General features: G+C 50.9%; 1 protein-coding gene across 3 annotated transcripts in view; it reads left to right on the top strand.

The window, feature by feature from the left end:
* SLC7A9 (solute carrier family 7 member 9) overlaps positions 1–16,609 on the top strand; it is a 1,176,401-nt gene that overhangs the window by 155,455 nt on the left and 1,004,337 nt on the right. The gene's annotated exons all lie outside the window — the stretch shown is intronic.

Below are 16,609 nucleotides of genomic sequence, written 5' to 3'. Positions count from 1 at the left end.
AAAAAAGCAAAAAAAAAAAACCATAGAAATAGACATGTAGATAATGATGACATAGGGGTTATAAGGTTTCAAAATGTACACGTTCCCCAGGGTGGTAGGAAAAGTTTAGTTAACTTAATAGCACTGGTCAGGAGCTGCACTTTTATCATAACAGACTCTAATGGAGTCTGCATGCCTCACTTTTGGGAGGGAAGGGGGAGGCGGGGTGGGAGAGATTGGGTAAGGGGGCGAAAACACTTAAAAAAGGCAACCATAATTGTAGGAACAGAGACTGTAGGCTTAAGATGAATTTTTTCACATAGTAGAACTAGCGCTTAAAGCAAATCAGAAAAACACAAAACAATATGGAAAGGCTGAAAATATGTTCTTGGAACGTGGCGGGGCTTAATGATAGGTAAAAAAGGGATCGGGAGTGTGGGATATTTAGCCAAAATACATGTGATATAGTTTGTCTTCAAGAGACCCATATTCCTTGGGCAGAAAGAGATATATTGAGGGTACCTGGATTTAATCTATTAGTGAATACAACCCACACTATGAGAACCAGAGGTGTTGCTATATTAACAAAACCCTTTTTGGGGCCGGCCGTGCGCAAGGCAGCGATCCTATGGGAAGGTGGGTCATCGTGGAGCTTAAAATTTGAATCACAATTTGTTCAATCTACGCCTCTAACCAGGATGATCCTTCTATCCTTACTGAACTTGAAATGGAGTTAGCCTCTTGGCCTCAGACACTGATATTCTATGGGGATTTTAACATTTCTTTGATGCAAAATGGGGTAGGACATAACCAGGAACAATACATATATACCGGTCGCAAACCTAAGGTATATAGAGCCATCTCACACCTTAAAGAAAGCTTAGGTTTAGTTGACTTATGGGATATGAAAAAACACCCGGACCCAGGATATACGTATTTCTCGCATCCACATAGTAAATACGTTCGTATCGACTACATCTGGGTAACAAGAAACTGCTCTGATAAGGCACTAATTAGTAAGCTCCCAAAGATCATCTCTGACCATAATCCTTTAGTTCTTACACTGGATGTCACTAATTTGAGCAGACCTTGATCAGTGTGGACGTTTGACAGAAAACTACTCATCAATAAAGACTACATTGACTATATTAAAATATGGACTGAGAGGTTCTTCGAATGCAATCGATATAGTGCATCTAGGGGTATAGTTTGGGATTGTTTCAAGGCCGCAATCCAGGGGGAGACAATAAGTTATGTAGCCAAGCAGAGGAAGGAAGCGGATACGGTCAATAGATTACAGCTCCAAGAGTTAGCTAAAATAGAGGAGAAACATACTAATCTAATAATGCAGGGGCAAGATGGAGGATCAACCTTAAGAGAAATGCTTATTCTCAAAACTGAGATAAATGGCAGGCTATCACAGAGGGCAGCTGAGACTTATCACTCAAATCGCAATAAGATCTATGAAGACGGGGAGAAAGTGGGTAAGCAGTTAGCTCTTCGCACTCGCCAGAAACAATCTCTCAACTTAATAACTAGGATAGAACTGGAGGGCCAGGAGTATACAGCGCCTGAGGATATATTAGATACCTTTAGAAAATATTATCAAACATTATATCAAAATGAAGACATTTTTGACTCTGAAGCAATTAAAGAAGCCCTTACTAGCTGGTTGAATGAGCCTGAATTAAAGTTGGGTATAGATGAGATTACTAGGAAAGATCTTGAAAGGGATATAACTCATATTGAAGGACAATTGGCCCTCACAGAATTAGCTTCGGGTAAAGCTGCAGGCCCCGATAAATTGCCGTTGGAACTGTATAAAATTCTGGGTAACATTATAACACCTCTTTTTTTAGATCTTTTTGAGGGGATCCAAGGGAGTGGTATCCCCCCGAACTCATGGAGGGAAACAAATATAGTGATATTTCCCAAAAAAGATAAGCCCCCTAGCTTACCCTCATCATATCGCCCAATATCATTGATAAACTCAGATTCAAAATTATACTCTAAGATTCTGGCTAATTGGCTCAGGGGGATCATCGAGCATCTGGTTTCCCCGTGGCAACATGGCTTCAACCCGGGTAAGGGCACCATACCCGTCGGGTTATAACATTATTTGATGTCATGAGTGCGGTGGGGGGTCAGATGTCGATGGTCCTCCTGGATGCCGAGAAGGCCTTTGACCGAGTTTCCTGGGAATTCTTATGGGTAGTGCTAGAACAAAATAATTTGGGACCCTGTCTTATGAAATCTATTAGGGCAATGTACCACTCTCCTAAGGCTAGGGTACTGGTGATGAGCCAGGAGTCTAGTTTATTTGACATACTTAGAGGCACGAGGCAGGGATGTCCCTGCTCCCCAATTCTATTTGCCCTCTATATAAACCCTTTGATTCTGAAACTACTTGCTAGTGATGCAATTAAACCAATCACGGTTGGCCCCTTTGATACCAAGATATTAGCATACGCCGATGACGTGGTGGTCGTTAACACCTAAACCCACAGAGGCAAGTTTAGAAATCGAACAAATTACCCAAGCTTTTGGTCAGATTTCCGGGTACTCTCTTAATAGGGGTAAAACAATGGTTATATGCACCCCGAATATTCTATTTGAAGATCCTAAAAAGGTAGAGAGCGCAGTGTATCTAGGAGTGCGTATAACCCCCAAGATAGATAAGATTATTGAGCTAAATTACGAGCCCCTTCTGCAGAATATAAAGAGAGACTTTTTTGGGAAAATATTTTTATTGCAAAATTATAAGAAGGCACAGGTTACATGGTCATCCAGACCACTTGTATGCAAATTTGATAACATGCAGTTTCAATGATAATACACAGCCATATTAGGCCCACATCCCGGAGGCTGGGTGGCGTAGGAACAGAGCATGTAAAAAAGGAAAAGTTCAGTTGTGCTTTAAGGATATGGAACTATCTTTGTATTCGCTAATTTTCCATTTTTGTGCGTTTATTCTATTTAACATTTAACAAGAACCAAATTCCCCAAGTATGGCATCATTAGTACAGAATTTAACGAGGCAGGTCATTTATGCGAGGCCCAGCTAAGGCACAGTCATTATAATACAGTAAGGACCTGTGGGGATCACAGCTATTTACAACTATGCGTACCAAGACTAGCAACAGTTGCAAGAACTTATAAGACAGCTTCTTCTTTCTGGGTTTGGGCACTAGCGCCAGGAGACAGTGGAGCGGGTCTAGGAGAATTCTGATTGTTGCGGCTCGAGCAATGTGGGCCACCACTTCCCTCCAGAAGTTATGAACCAGAGAACATTCCCACGCTAGGTGGAGAAAACCCGCTTTCTGTGCACCACACCTAGGACAATTGTGTCTTCTATCTGCTGATATGCGATTCAGAGAGACAGGGGTCATATAGGTACGGTGGACAAAGTTGAAGTGTATAAGTTTAAAACGTGCATTGCAGGAGACCTTACGGGTCAAGAGCCCGATTCTTTTTCGTTGTTCAGGCTCCAGCTCTACCCCCAAGACCGCCTCCCAGGCCACCCAAGCCGATGCGATCGGGGGGGGGGGGGGGTCGAGTCTCGGCGCAAGGCCGAGTAGAGCAGGGAAATCAGCCGTTTGCCTCTCCCACAGGATAAGATAATGTCGAGAGTATAGGTGAGTGGAGGTGCCTCCGGGTATTGGGGCCACATTGTTCTGGCTATGTCCCGGAGGCTTCTGTAGTGGAGGTATTGTCCCCCACTTAGCTCAAAGGACTCCATGGCACATTCAAAGGACACAAAGGAGTCGTCCGGGTAGAGGTCTGCCAGAGTCTCGCATCCGCCACAGCGCCACTCTCGGTAGGACATGTTCTCCTCCAACCGGAGTACAGGGGCCAAGATCCACACTGGGAGCTCCCTATGAAACGGAGCCCTTCTCAGTACCTTTTCGACAAACCGCTGCCAAATTCCTGCTGTGTGACGCACCACATATGGTAGAGTTTTATCAGCGCCACGACCCTGCATCAAGGCCTCCCTCAGAGCCTTTTCATTCACCGTACCTGCCAGCAGTGCCAGTTCCCAATTTTCCTCATCAGCGAACCACTTTGCGGCTGGGAGAAGCTGCGCTGCATAATAATACAAGTCAAATCTCGGGGCCTACAGGCCTCCCTCTTCCCAACACCGTGTTACTGTGCGTAAAGCTAGTCTGCTGCACCCGCCCGCCCAAAGCAGGGAGGTAAGGAGCGAGTCAAGTGTGCGAAACACTCGGGGGGCAATGGACATAGGGTATTCTGTAAGACATATAAAATCCTGGGGAGCATCACCATTTTAGCGATCGCCAACCGCCCCATAAGAGAGAGAAGAAGCGTGTTCCAAAAGATAACAGATTTGTGGAGAGCTTGGAGTACTCTGTCGACGTTGTAAGTCAGCAGGGCCTCATCAGATGTGGCCACCTGAATGCCAAGGTATCGCAACGCCTCCCGCTCACAACGCAGACCCAAATACGGGTTATCGATGCCTGGGTCCGGAATACAACCCATCAGCGGGAAGACCAGGGATTTATTGCGATTAATACGCAACCCAGAGACTGCACCAAAGTGGACAAGGGTTCGCATCAAGACGGGGAGGGCCTCAGAGGGGGAGGTCAGATAGAATAGCGTGCCATCAGCGTAGAGTGAGACCACATTGATAGTGTCACCCACCGCTATCCCTCATTGCTGTAGCTCAGCGCGGGCGGAGACGGCGAGGGCTTCAATCGGGAGAGCGAATAGGAGAGGGGAGAGAGGGCAACCCTGTCGGGTGCCTCTCTCCAATGGCCATTCTTTCGAGCGGGCCGATCCCAGCCGGACCCTGGCTCGGGCGCTCCATAGAGCACCCAAATCCAATTACCAAATCCAGGTCCGAACCCCATTTCTGGAGCACCTGCATTAGATATCCCCAATGTACGGTATCAAAGGCTTTAGCCAAATCAATTGACACCAACACATGAGGACCTTCTCTTCCTCGTACTTCATGTAGGACATGATTCAGGCGGCGCAGATTCATCGCCGTGTTACGACCTGGAATAAATCCGCACTGGTCCGAGTGAATCAATCGAGTCATGTGCGGGGCGAGGCGAGTGGCCAACAACTTAGTAAGGATTTTTGCATCCGTATCAATCAAGGTGATAGGGCGGAACGCCGCGGGATCACTACTATCACCGCCTGGTTTCAAGATCATGCAGACTTCCCCTTGATTCATTGTGGGTGGAAGGGTGCCAGTATTCAGAGCTTCATCGTAAACTTGCAACAGGAGGGGAGCCAGAACGTTCCAGAAAGAGTGATAAAATTCGTCTGGGAATCCGTCCCCGCCAGGGGTCTTGGCACGAGGGAGGGCGGCTATCGCCGCGCTGATCTCACCTAGTGTCAGCTTCGTATCAAGTTCCTTTACCGCTGCCTCCGGCAGGGTTTGGAGGTCCAGATCTTCGAGGTACGAGCGATAGGAGTCCTCTGTAACCAATGGGTCAGCCTCATACATGGTCTGCAGGTGGGACCGGAGGACCTCAAGGATATCGGACTCTGAGTGGACCATAACACCATTCGAGTTTCGTAGAGCAACTATCCTTTCAGGTGCAAACTCACGGCGAAGGATCCAGGCCAATAAGCGGCCAGATTTATCACCTTCGCGGTGGAGACGTTGCCTGTATTGGCCCAACGTAAATTTGTCAAGGTGGGTGAGGATGTCATGTATCGATACCTGAGCTTCCTTCTCCGTCTGTTGATCTAATGCGTCCGGATCGGATCGGGACTGGGCGCGTTGAAGCACAACCTCTGCATCGTGCAGTTCAGACAACAATTGTTTTCGGACCCCGTAAGTGAGGCCTATACACGCTCCACGCACCACCGCCTTCAAGGATTCCCATTTAGTAGAGTAGGGTAGACCATCGTCCCCCCAGTTTAGTTCTAGGTAGTCCGATAGTGATGTCGCCACATGGTCCTTACCCACCTGATCCTGAAGAATGTCAGTGGGCATTCGCCAGGCACGGGGACGGGCAGCTCGATCAGCCCACTGCGCCATGCACGTCACTGGGGCGTGGCCTGATAAGTATCGGGCCTGATGTGTAACCGTCAAGGTGAGAGACGGGGTGAGATTAGCCGCAAGAATGCGGTCCAATCTGCTATGGGTACCATGTGTCGGAGTGTAACACGTGTAGAGCTTCTGGACAGGATGAGAAGTTCGCCACACGTCTAGTGCCCCAAGATTGTGCATCACTTCCCGAAGACGCGCTGTCATACGGGGCTTAGTGCCCGATCGGGGTGGGTGACGGTCCAACTCAGGATGCAACACGCAGTTAAAGTCCCCAAACCAGAGGAGGGGTGCATCCAAATCTGAAGCTACAAGAACTTGGATTTGAGAGAAGAAGGCCGGATCATCGGTGTTTGGTGCATAGGTGTTAAGGTGTAGGAGTTCCTTGTCATCTAATCTAAGCTGCACTAATAGATACCTGCCGTCAACGTCCGCTTCAATATACTGAACAGCGCAAGGAATCCCTGGGGCCACCCAAATGAGGACCCCCCTGGCATATGTGGAGAAGGAGGAATGGAAGATCTGACCTCTCCATTTCTTGGACAGCCGCTGCGCGCCGTCTTCGTCTAGATGGTTCTCCTGTAAACAGGCTACCGAGACCCCATGTCGTTTAAGGAAGGAGAGGACTCTGTGTCTCTTGGTGCAAGTACCCAAACCACGCACATTCCAAGTTAAGAATTTAAAACCCTGGGTCGATGATTACGCCCGTTCGGGCCACAATATAAGTACCACATGACCTGCCGCCACTCGGCCCCCACTCCAGTTAGACCGGAAGGGGTAGCCCTGTCAGTGAGCCACACATAATTCGGATTCAATATGCATATGATGCCGTAACAACCTCTTCATGAACCCCAGCCCACCCCCCCAAAACCCCAGAACACAGAACTTTTGCAAAAACAGGTTCCCCACCCCCACCCACGAGCAAAAGGATAGCAACAAAGGAAAACGCCACCCCGCCCTTCCCCTGCCAGTGCCAGGACGTACACAGCCACCCCATACAACTCACTCAACACACACACTCGCACAACAAACCAAACCCACCCACCCTCCCCCCCAGCTCCCTGAAAGATCCAATGGTCTTAAGACAGTTCCCAGGCATGTCTTCTTATATCAGTAATTAGTACGGGCAACATGTTACACAGGAAGAAAGTTGGCCCCCCACTCCCATCTCGTACCTTTGGCCATAAGGGCGCAAGTCCTCTGCCATGGCCAGTTATCCAAAACCCTCAGTGTCAATGAGAAGAAGTGGTGGACTACCAAAGTTTCAATATGAGGTCCCCCAAATCGGAGGACAACAGCACGCACAGCAATATACAACTCAAGTCAATAATTCACTCCAACCTTGGTTCAGAGAGGGCCGTCTCCGGGACCACCGGGGCTGTAGAGTCCGTGTCATGCGGTGTTTCCTGCAAGGTGTCTGGGACCAATATCTCACCAGAGACAGGGGCCCCAGGTGACCTCGGTCCCGCTCTCATCGGTGATGTTTCCATATGAATAGCGCCATCCGCTCCCACTGTAACTCGAGTCTCAGGAGAACCACGGGATCCAGATCGGTGCCTTCCTCTACCTCGACGCTTCCTCTGTGGTCTGGTTCCCAAGTTTCACGCGGGCCACCACTCTCACCTGGGGGCAGGTCATCTCCTCTAATCTCAAGCCACTCCCATACCTCCGCAGGTGTCTCGAAGAAGTGTGCACGGCCCTGGGAGAGCAGTTTAAGTTTGGCTGGATATAAAAGCATGTACTGGAGTTTCATTTCACTGAGTTTTTGTTTAACTCCCAGGTAGGATTTTCTTTGTTCCTGCACCTGCTGGGTATAGTCAGGGTAAATTGACACGCAGCTGTTCTCAATTGTTAGGGACTCCGTTTCCCTTGCAGCTCTCAAAATACAGTCACAGTCCTTATAGTTCAGGATCTTTGCGACCAGGGCCCTAGGAGCTTCGCCTGGGCGCGGAGGGGGCACAAGGGCTCTATGTGCTCGCTCCATGATAAAGACATTGGACAAATCAGTCGGGCACAGGTGCGTGCGGATCCAAGTTTCTAGGAAGCGTTCAGCGTTTCCCGCCTCCAATCGTTCCGGCACTCCCAGGACACTTATGTTGCTTCGACGGGCCCTACCCTCCGCGTCCTCGGCACGTCTCTCCAATGCACGGGTGGTAGATGTAAGTTGCGCAACTGATTTTTGTAAAGAGGCCACCTCACCCTGCAATTGGGTAATATGCCCTCTGCGTCTGAAACCTTGTCTGCCACCTTGCGGAGATCGGTCTGGAGTAGGTTTACATCTATAGAGACAGTCTCTATCTGTCGCTCCAGGGCAGAGTGGGATCCCTGAATAGCCTTCAAGATTTCGGCTCTAGACAGTTCTGCAGGACCTTCACTCCCGTCCTCGGGCCCCGTCTGACGTGTGATCCTCTGTGATGGCAGACGTGAAGTAGTATATTGTACAATGATGTTAGGTTGGGAGGCTTTTGAGGATCGATCTTTGCGAGTCGCCATCGTGTGAGGTAGATGCTGCGCCTATCCAGCGCGTTCCAGAGGGCTCTCCCTAGGCCCCGCCGGTCCGAGAAAGAATGTGCGAGCGGGCCTAGGTCAGGGATAGCAGAAACGATGAGGTCGCGTCAGGGCTCGCGGCAATTGCAGTGTGGGCAGTGTTCAAGGCAGGCCAGGCGACCCAACAGCAAGGATAGATTGGAGGCAGCGGGCTCCCGTCCCCCTTTCAATGTTGGGAGTCTAGTAGTGATCAGAGTCCGGTGCTTGCCGAGGTAATGAGGAGGGGGACGGCCGGTATGCCCACCAAGTCTCTCCACGGTGTTTCCCACACCTCCAGTCGGCAGTAGTTCGGCCCCCGGGGCTCCAGGAGCACACTCCCGGAAGAGCACACAGTCGCAGCCCAAGCTGTGGCAGAGGTCACCCCCGCCACATGTACCCACAGCACCACCAAGGAATCGCCTGGGTGTGCAGCCAAAATGGCGGGCGAGTGGGGGAGGGGTGCTAGCGTGGTCGCGTCTCCCGAGGCGCTGCGTCCCGTGTCTCCTCCAGGGTTTCGGAGCACCGGTAACTCCCAGTGGGGGGATGTTATTCAGGCCTCAGTTCAGGGGGGGGGGGAGCAAGTCCGCAGCTCTCGTGGGTCACAGCAAAGGGATTAGGCCAGGCTGGCCGCCCAACAGTTCAGGGTTCGCTCCGCTCGATGTGTGCTCCTAACAGGGGCCAGGGCAACAGCACTTACGTTCTCCTCCGTGCCTTGCAGGTCCCCCGAGGTCCCAGGGTCCAGTCAGCCGATCCCCGGCAGGATCAGCGCTCGTTCAGGAGCTCCGCTGCAGGAGCACAGCTCGGGAAGGACGGCGCCGCGATCCTCCCACTCTGTCGGTGTATATTACCGGGGTCACCCGGCGGCCGATCGCCACCTCTAAATGCACACCAGTTGTAGAGTGCAGAGCGCCGGGGTCCGCCAAGGACTCGCCCGGCCCAGAACCCTCAGTTCGTCACTTCTGGGCGGGTCGCTCGCAGGTCGGCCTCACGTCTCAGGCCCAGACCGCGGCGGTACGTAGATCAGCGCGGTGCTTCGAACACCGACAGTGCCGCCGTCTCCGCTCACGGATGAACCCCGGATCGCTCCTTCAACTCAGGGGTCCCAGTCGAGTTAGGAAGGCTTCCAGCACGTTTTCCAAGCAATTTGACAGCCCAGGCAGGATTTTTTTGTAGGATTTGCGGGCCTTCGGGACGGAGCTGGTGGAGCTCACGTCCTGTCGGCCATGTTGCTTGGCCACGCCCCCAAAAGAGAGACTTAAAAAGGATTGACAGTTTACACCTTTCAATTATCGAGAGAGGTAATTTTCTCAAAATAATATACTTCCCAGAGTACTGTATTTGTTTCGTGCTATCCCCCTAATCGTGGAAGATAAGATCATCAGAGCCCTTGAGTCTCAAATCAGTAAATTTGTATGGAGCTACGGGAAAGTAAGGAGATCTATGCGATATCTTTACCTTCTTTTCATGAGAGGGGGCTTAGCAATCCCTAATATAGAGTTCTATCTTTGGGCCACGCTGCTCCAGCAAATGATGCCATTATTTCTTATAAAAACGGTGGAGCCAACCATAGGAGATAATTATATACCATCAATTTATGAGCTGGCAATTGGAGTTAAGGCTAAAGGCCTTCTTTTAAAACAAGTTGAACCATCGTACTTTAAAAAAGTTAAGTTCAAGATAATAACTAGTGCCTGGAGAATCTGGAGGAAAACTATGAGGTATCTTAATGTTCCCAAATTTAATAAGTATACATCGTTATGGCACTCCTCTTTGGTACCGGAACAAGCCAAGAATGACATCTCAAGGAGCTAGGAACACTTGGGAGTGCTAACTATAGGCGACTTTCTACTGCCTGGCTGTGTTAATTGATTCCAATATCTGCAAAATAATTTCTTAGTTCCGAACACAGATACCCTTAAATTTATCCAAATTAATACGATTCTTAATTTGAAAATTCCTGATATCTCTTTAAGCAACATCCCCCTATTGGATTGCTTGGGAAAATCTACAACTAGGATCGGTACCATCTATGACATCCTAATTGAAAACCAGCGGGATGATATGGAGACTACGGAAGCGTCTTGGGCAAGGAAATTAAATAATTCCAACGTTGATATTGATATGTCGGTACAGCTCTTAACTAATCTTTTTGTCTCTTCCAATTTGAAAGCCCAGCTATACAAAACGATATATAATCTTTATTATACACCTGCCAAATTAGTGGGCGTGGCCACGAGCCGAGCATGGCGGACGCATAGTGTGCTAGCTCCGTCCTCTGCCCGGTATAATAGCTAATTATCCTGATATCCCCGAGGCCCTCAAACACCCACTCGAGTCCTCTGAAATCGGCAAGAGGGTGACAAACTGGTGACGACCAGCCACGAGTCCCGCGGACCGCCAGGGACCGAGAGCAAGGATCGACGCTGACGGGCCCTGGGCTCCCGTGTCAAGCTGCGGCCTCAATTTAGAAGGTGAGCCGAGCCGGTGGAGGGCGGCCGACGCCACAGCGAGAGGGGACAAACGGAACAGAGCACTGCCCTGACGAGCTGTAATATCCGGGTCACACCAGCGCTGGCGCGGACGACAACTGTGCGACCTGAATACGAGCAGGCACCGGAGACCCAGCCGGAGGCAAACGGACACGACGACCGGACCACCAACACCGGAAGGTTCGCGGCAGCACGAACATCTTGGGCGAGCTGCGGAGACGCCCTGGGCCGCGCTGAGTGCTCTACCAAATGCCGCAAGGCGAACACAGAATCGAGGTGAGCCCCGGAGCTACGCTGAAGAGGGCACTCATCACTGTGGCCAGGCCGAGGCGGACGGCGCCATCTTGTGACTGCTACAGAGTCAGTCGTCACGCCACTGGGACTAAAGCGGCCTTGCAGCGCCCAAAGAAGAGACCGGGGCCATGGCATTGATGGTCGCTTAGGGGCAACAACGCAAAGGTACACACTGTTATTAACAACATGCCAGTCACAACGTGGCAAGAAAGTTTAACCACGAGTCACCGCACCAACAGTTGAGGCGCCCCCAAAGAGAAAGAACAACAGTGGTGGCGAGTGAAGCAACGCCTCCGACTACACACGATCCGATTCACCGGAGTGCTGTGCGTGGCGATCGCCCGACCTTCCGACAGATGTGTCACACCAGGCACCAACGGAGAGAACAGCGACACACGCAGTGAGTCCAGAGCTGCGACACTAACGGGAATTAGATGTACCCCCGAACCTGCAAGGCACTGCCCTTATATTGATAGGGGCACTGGTCTGTGAGGCGGCGGAAAGGGAGTGTCGATAGCCGGATACCTTGGCACAGTGAGAACAAGTGGGGTCCTGCCACCGCCATCCTGCAGATGAGAGCTATGGGGAAACACAGGACCAAAGTGCAAGATCAGGGCACAAATGCAGAAGTTCAGTCCACTGGATCAGAAGACCCGCTGGCCTCCTCCAACATGGAAATTATACCACCGACGGGCAAGTGCACGCAGGATGCTAAGCTGGACCTCATCTTGGCCGAAATAAAGGCCTCAAGGGAGGCACTGGAACTTCGCATGGATAATATGGCGACAGGCTTGTCGCTCCTCAGGGCGGACCATAACAAGTTAGCGGAAAAGGTTTCGGAGCACAAAATCGCGCTTGACGACCTAATACCGCAGCAGACGGACCACTCTACTAAACTGGAGGACATGGAAAAGCAGATTAAATTACTCTGGGACAAGATGGACCACGCGGAAGGGCGGGCTCGCCGCAATAACGTGAGAATTTGGGGGATTCCGGAACGAAGCGAAGGGAGAAACCCCACGCAATTTGTTGAAGACTGGCTGAAGAAGATTGTTGGTCCGCAAGACCTGACCCAGCTATACAGTGTGGAAAGGGCGCACAGAATGCCAGCTAGGCCGCCCAGGCCGGGAGCACCACCGCGACCGTTAATAGCACGCCTCCTAAACTATAAGGACAGAGACTCAGTACTAAGAGTGGCGAGAGAAAAAGCACCGCTAAGGTATGAGGATAAAACCATCTCAGTGTATCCTGACTTCACTCCAGCGGTGCAGAGGGCCAGGTCGACATTCCTGGAGTGAAACGCAAACTGCGAGACAGAAACCTGAAGTATGCACTGCTGTTCCCTGCCTGTCTCAAAATAATGTACAAAAACAAATCACATTTCTTTGACACCCCTGAGGAGGCAGCAGAATGGATGGAGGTGACTCTGACACCCCCGAACACGCAGGACCCGTTTGAGGAGGACCTAGGTGGAGGGTCAGCACGCCCAGAGCAACACCAGCGAAATGAACACTCGAAAGACCCGACGGCAAGCGGAAGGACGACATCGGACCGATCTGGAAAGAAGACGAAAGTAATCCAACTGACGACGGCTGCAATATCTGCACACAACGCAAGGGACAAATCGGACCTGGGCAGCAACTCGGGCACACAAACGGAGGTGTCCAGTTCTGCAGACAGCTTGCAACTATTTCCCAAAATTACGGCGCAAGCGGCGGACGAATTCTGAGTGTGTCCCTAGAAGACTCCAGCTGGTAATGTATGAGACTCATGCAAGGACGAGAGTGGGTTGGCGGGGATTGGGAAAACACTAGCTTTGGGCACGCTGTAGTACCACCAATAGGTCCCGGCAAGTGTACGTGGGAACCCCCCCCACGAATAGACATGTTCTGGTTTAACTCTTCCCCACGTTGGGCAAAAATGTTTTTTTTTTTTTCTCGGGACCTTGAAGTTAGGGGGCTACACGTTATGATAGCACTCAGGTTTATGCATATCCTACACGTGGCCCTACTGGCACAATGCCTGATGGATGCAACCTTCACGGACAGCGATGGGGACACTTGACACCTACAAAATATGCACCTGGAATGTACGGGGCATGGGGTCCATACACAAGAGACATAGACTTTTGGCACAACTTAACCGGTGAAAGGTCATGGTAGCCTGCCTCCAAGAAACACATCTGAACAGTGCGGAGAGCGTAAAACTACAAAAGAAATGGAAGGGACTGCTGTTCGCCACCTCTTATTCTGTGTTCTCAAGGGGGGCGGCTATATGGTTCAGGAACTCAGTGCCCTTTAAGATGGTGGAGAAAAGACTGGATACAGAGGGCAGATACGTATTTGTCCGTGGCTTCCTGGAAGGTTACCCTGTTGTGATAGGAAGTGTGTATGCGCCGAACTCAAGCCAATCGGATTTCTTAACTAATATTAATGGTGTGTTGGCAGACTGGGTGGAGTACCAATGGATTATAGGCGGGGATTTTAATGCAGTATTGGATTTAACACTGGACAGGTCACACCCACCTCTACAAGCCACTGAAAGTAGGAGAAAGGCGGACACACTCGCGCAATGGGCAGAGGGTTGGGATTTAACTGATACATGGCGTTGCAAACACTTGCTAGATATGGAATACACTTTTTACTCCCCGCCCCATAAACTACACACCAGAATAGACCGGGTTTTCTGTGCCACACCATTGATGGAAGCGGTTATCGCAGCGGAACATATGGGGAAAACCCTATCCGATCACAACCCAGTGGAAGTCACACTACAGTGGGGTAGAGTCCCGACGCCTATACCGACATGGCGCCTCGCCACGGAATTACTGGAAGACACTGTCTTTAAGACATCAATTGCAGAGGCCATTACAAATTATTTCACCGTGAATGCGGGCACTGCTAGCTCCCAACAAGTAGAATGGGACGCCTTTAAGGTGTCAATCAGAGGGGAGGCAATGGGTGCACGGGTGGGCATGAGACGAAACGTAATAGAGAGGCTCCAGGAGGTGGAGGGCCGCCTGGCCATGCTGGAAAGTGAAGCTGCAGGCACGAACTTACCATTCACACCGCTACAGGAGGCGAACATACGTCACGCTGAACTCCTAGAGGAACTGCGTGTGCTGGATTATAGAGAGTACACATGCAGGCAACACGCACAAGCAGAAAGATCGGGGCCCCTACTTGCCTGTATAGTGAGAGATGTCCCAACACACATGCATATACTAGAGGTCACTGATCAAAGGGGATCTCCAGCCACAACACAAATAGACATTAACACTGCTTTCAGGGACTACTATGAGACGCTATACGGCCCACACCGGCATCTATCAGAAACAGCATTTGAGGAGTTTATGGCAGGACTAGATTTGCCGCGCCTTGAGGACCGTAAAGGGGAGGAACTAACACGTCCTATTACAGTTGCGGAGGTATGACACGGCCATACGCGCACTCCCACGGAATAAAACCCCTGGAACGGACGGCCTCCCAGCCGAGTTCTACGGGACCTATATTGACCTGCTTGCCCTACGTCTCCATGTAGTGTACCAAGATGCGCTACGGACCCATACACTGCCGCGGTCGTCCCTGCAGGCGCTGATAGTCTCACTCCTGAAACCGGGCAGAGATGGACTGCACTTGGCCAACTACAGACCCCTGTCCTTACTTAACACGGATTTTAAAATACTGAGTAAGATCCTGGCGACGAGACTGGCTCAGTACATCCCACAACTCATAAACCCCGACCAGTGCGGTTTTGTACCGGGCAGGAGTACGGCTACGAACCCACGACGGCTCAGCCAACTCATGATATGCGACCGACCACATGAGAGAACAGAGGGATGCATTTCCCTAGACTTAAAGCAGGCATTTGACTCCCTCAGGTGGGGCTTCATGTTCGAAACGTTTGCGAAATTTGGAATACCACCCGGATATATTGCCTGGGTCAAGTTGTTGTATACTCATCCGACGGCCCGGGTACGCACAAACAGGTGCATCTCAGAACAATTAGACATAGCGAAAGGAACCAGACAGGGATACCCACTGTCCCCGCTCCTATTTATGCTGGCACTCGAGCCATTGCTCTGTAAACTTCACAAATTGGCACACCACCGGGGCATACAGAGAGCCGGAACAGTTCATGTGGTGTTGGCATATGCAGATGATATAATTCTATACTTACGGGACCTGAGAGGTGACCTGGAACCTATCCCTAGTATTTTTGAGGAATTCCGCACATTGTCCAGCCTCACTATTAGCGAACGTAAGTCCTATGGGTTCTGCTTCAACGCCACTGATACAAATACCCCACTGTCCTTCGCACCACACACTTTTCAGGTAGTGGGGACAACCTTCCGATACCTAGGGATACAGGTATATAGAGGAGCGAGGGATATGATTGATGGCAACCTGGGTAGGGCGACTGCAACGCTGAAATCGCAGGTTCAATTCTGGACTGCCTTGCCATTGTCGGTGGCGGGCAGAGTGGCCATTTCCAAGATGGTAGTACTACCTTGATTAATTTACTACTTTACGAGACTGCCGTTCGTGATCCCTGCTACAACGTTCCAGATGTTGAATACATCCTGACGGAACTAGTGTGGGGATTGGGACGGAGACGCATCAGCCTGTCTAAACTACAACTTACCACCGCAACAGGCGGACTGGGTGTCCCGGACTTCCAGGCATACAACTATGCCTGCCAACTGCAGTGGCTGGCCTACTGGCTGGCAGGCCGCAAGTTGCATGAAATTGGCATGTCAGAGGCGGACTGGTCGAAGGGGAATGGCCACACCCTGTTGCTGCCTGGGTCGGAGGTTCCTGAGCAGACGCCTCCCCTACTTCGATTCGCGATTACCTATTGGAGGAAGGCGGTGAAGTACACGTCCCCTGCGTCCTCCTACGCCCCCACAATACCACTGCTGGGAATCCCATTGGGGACGGGACCGCTGTCGAACCAAACACTCAGTACATGGCACGGAGTGGGAGTTACGCAGATGGGGGATCTATTTGCAGATGGCCATATGATGTCATTTGAGGACTTTCGGGACACACATCGAACCCCGGGAGGAACGTTCCTCTTACACGCTGGGGTGCGTCGATACATAGCTAAGACATGGGCACCGAATGGGGAGGAGCCTCCCACGAACCCGCTGCTGACAATGCAATACCTCATTGGAACGGGCAGCCATCTGACAAAATGGATCACAAGTGGTATAAGAGCCGGGAGGGCGATCTCGTTACAGCCTCTAAGAGCCAAATGGGAGGAGGATGTGGGGAGGCCGTTCAGGGATAAGGAATGG

This window comes from Lissotriton vulgaris, chromosome 12 (genome assembly GCF_964263255.1).
Source record: "Lissotriton vulgaris chromosome 12, aLisVul1.2, whole genome shotgun sequence".
Classification (NCBI taxonomy): domain Eukaryota; kingdom Metazoa; phylum Chordata; class Amphibia; order Caudata; family Salamandridae; genus Lissotriton; species Lissotriton vulgaris.
This window is presented reverse-complemented; position numbering and strand designations above follow the sequence as displayed.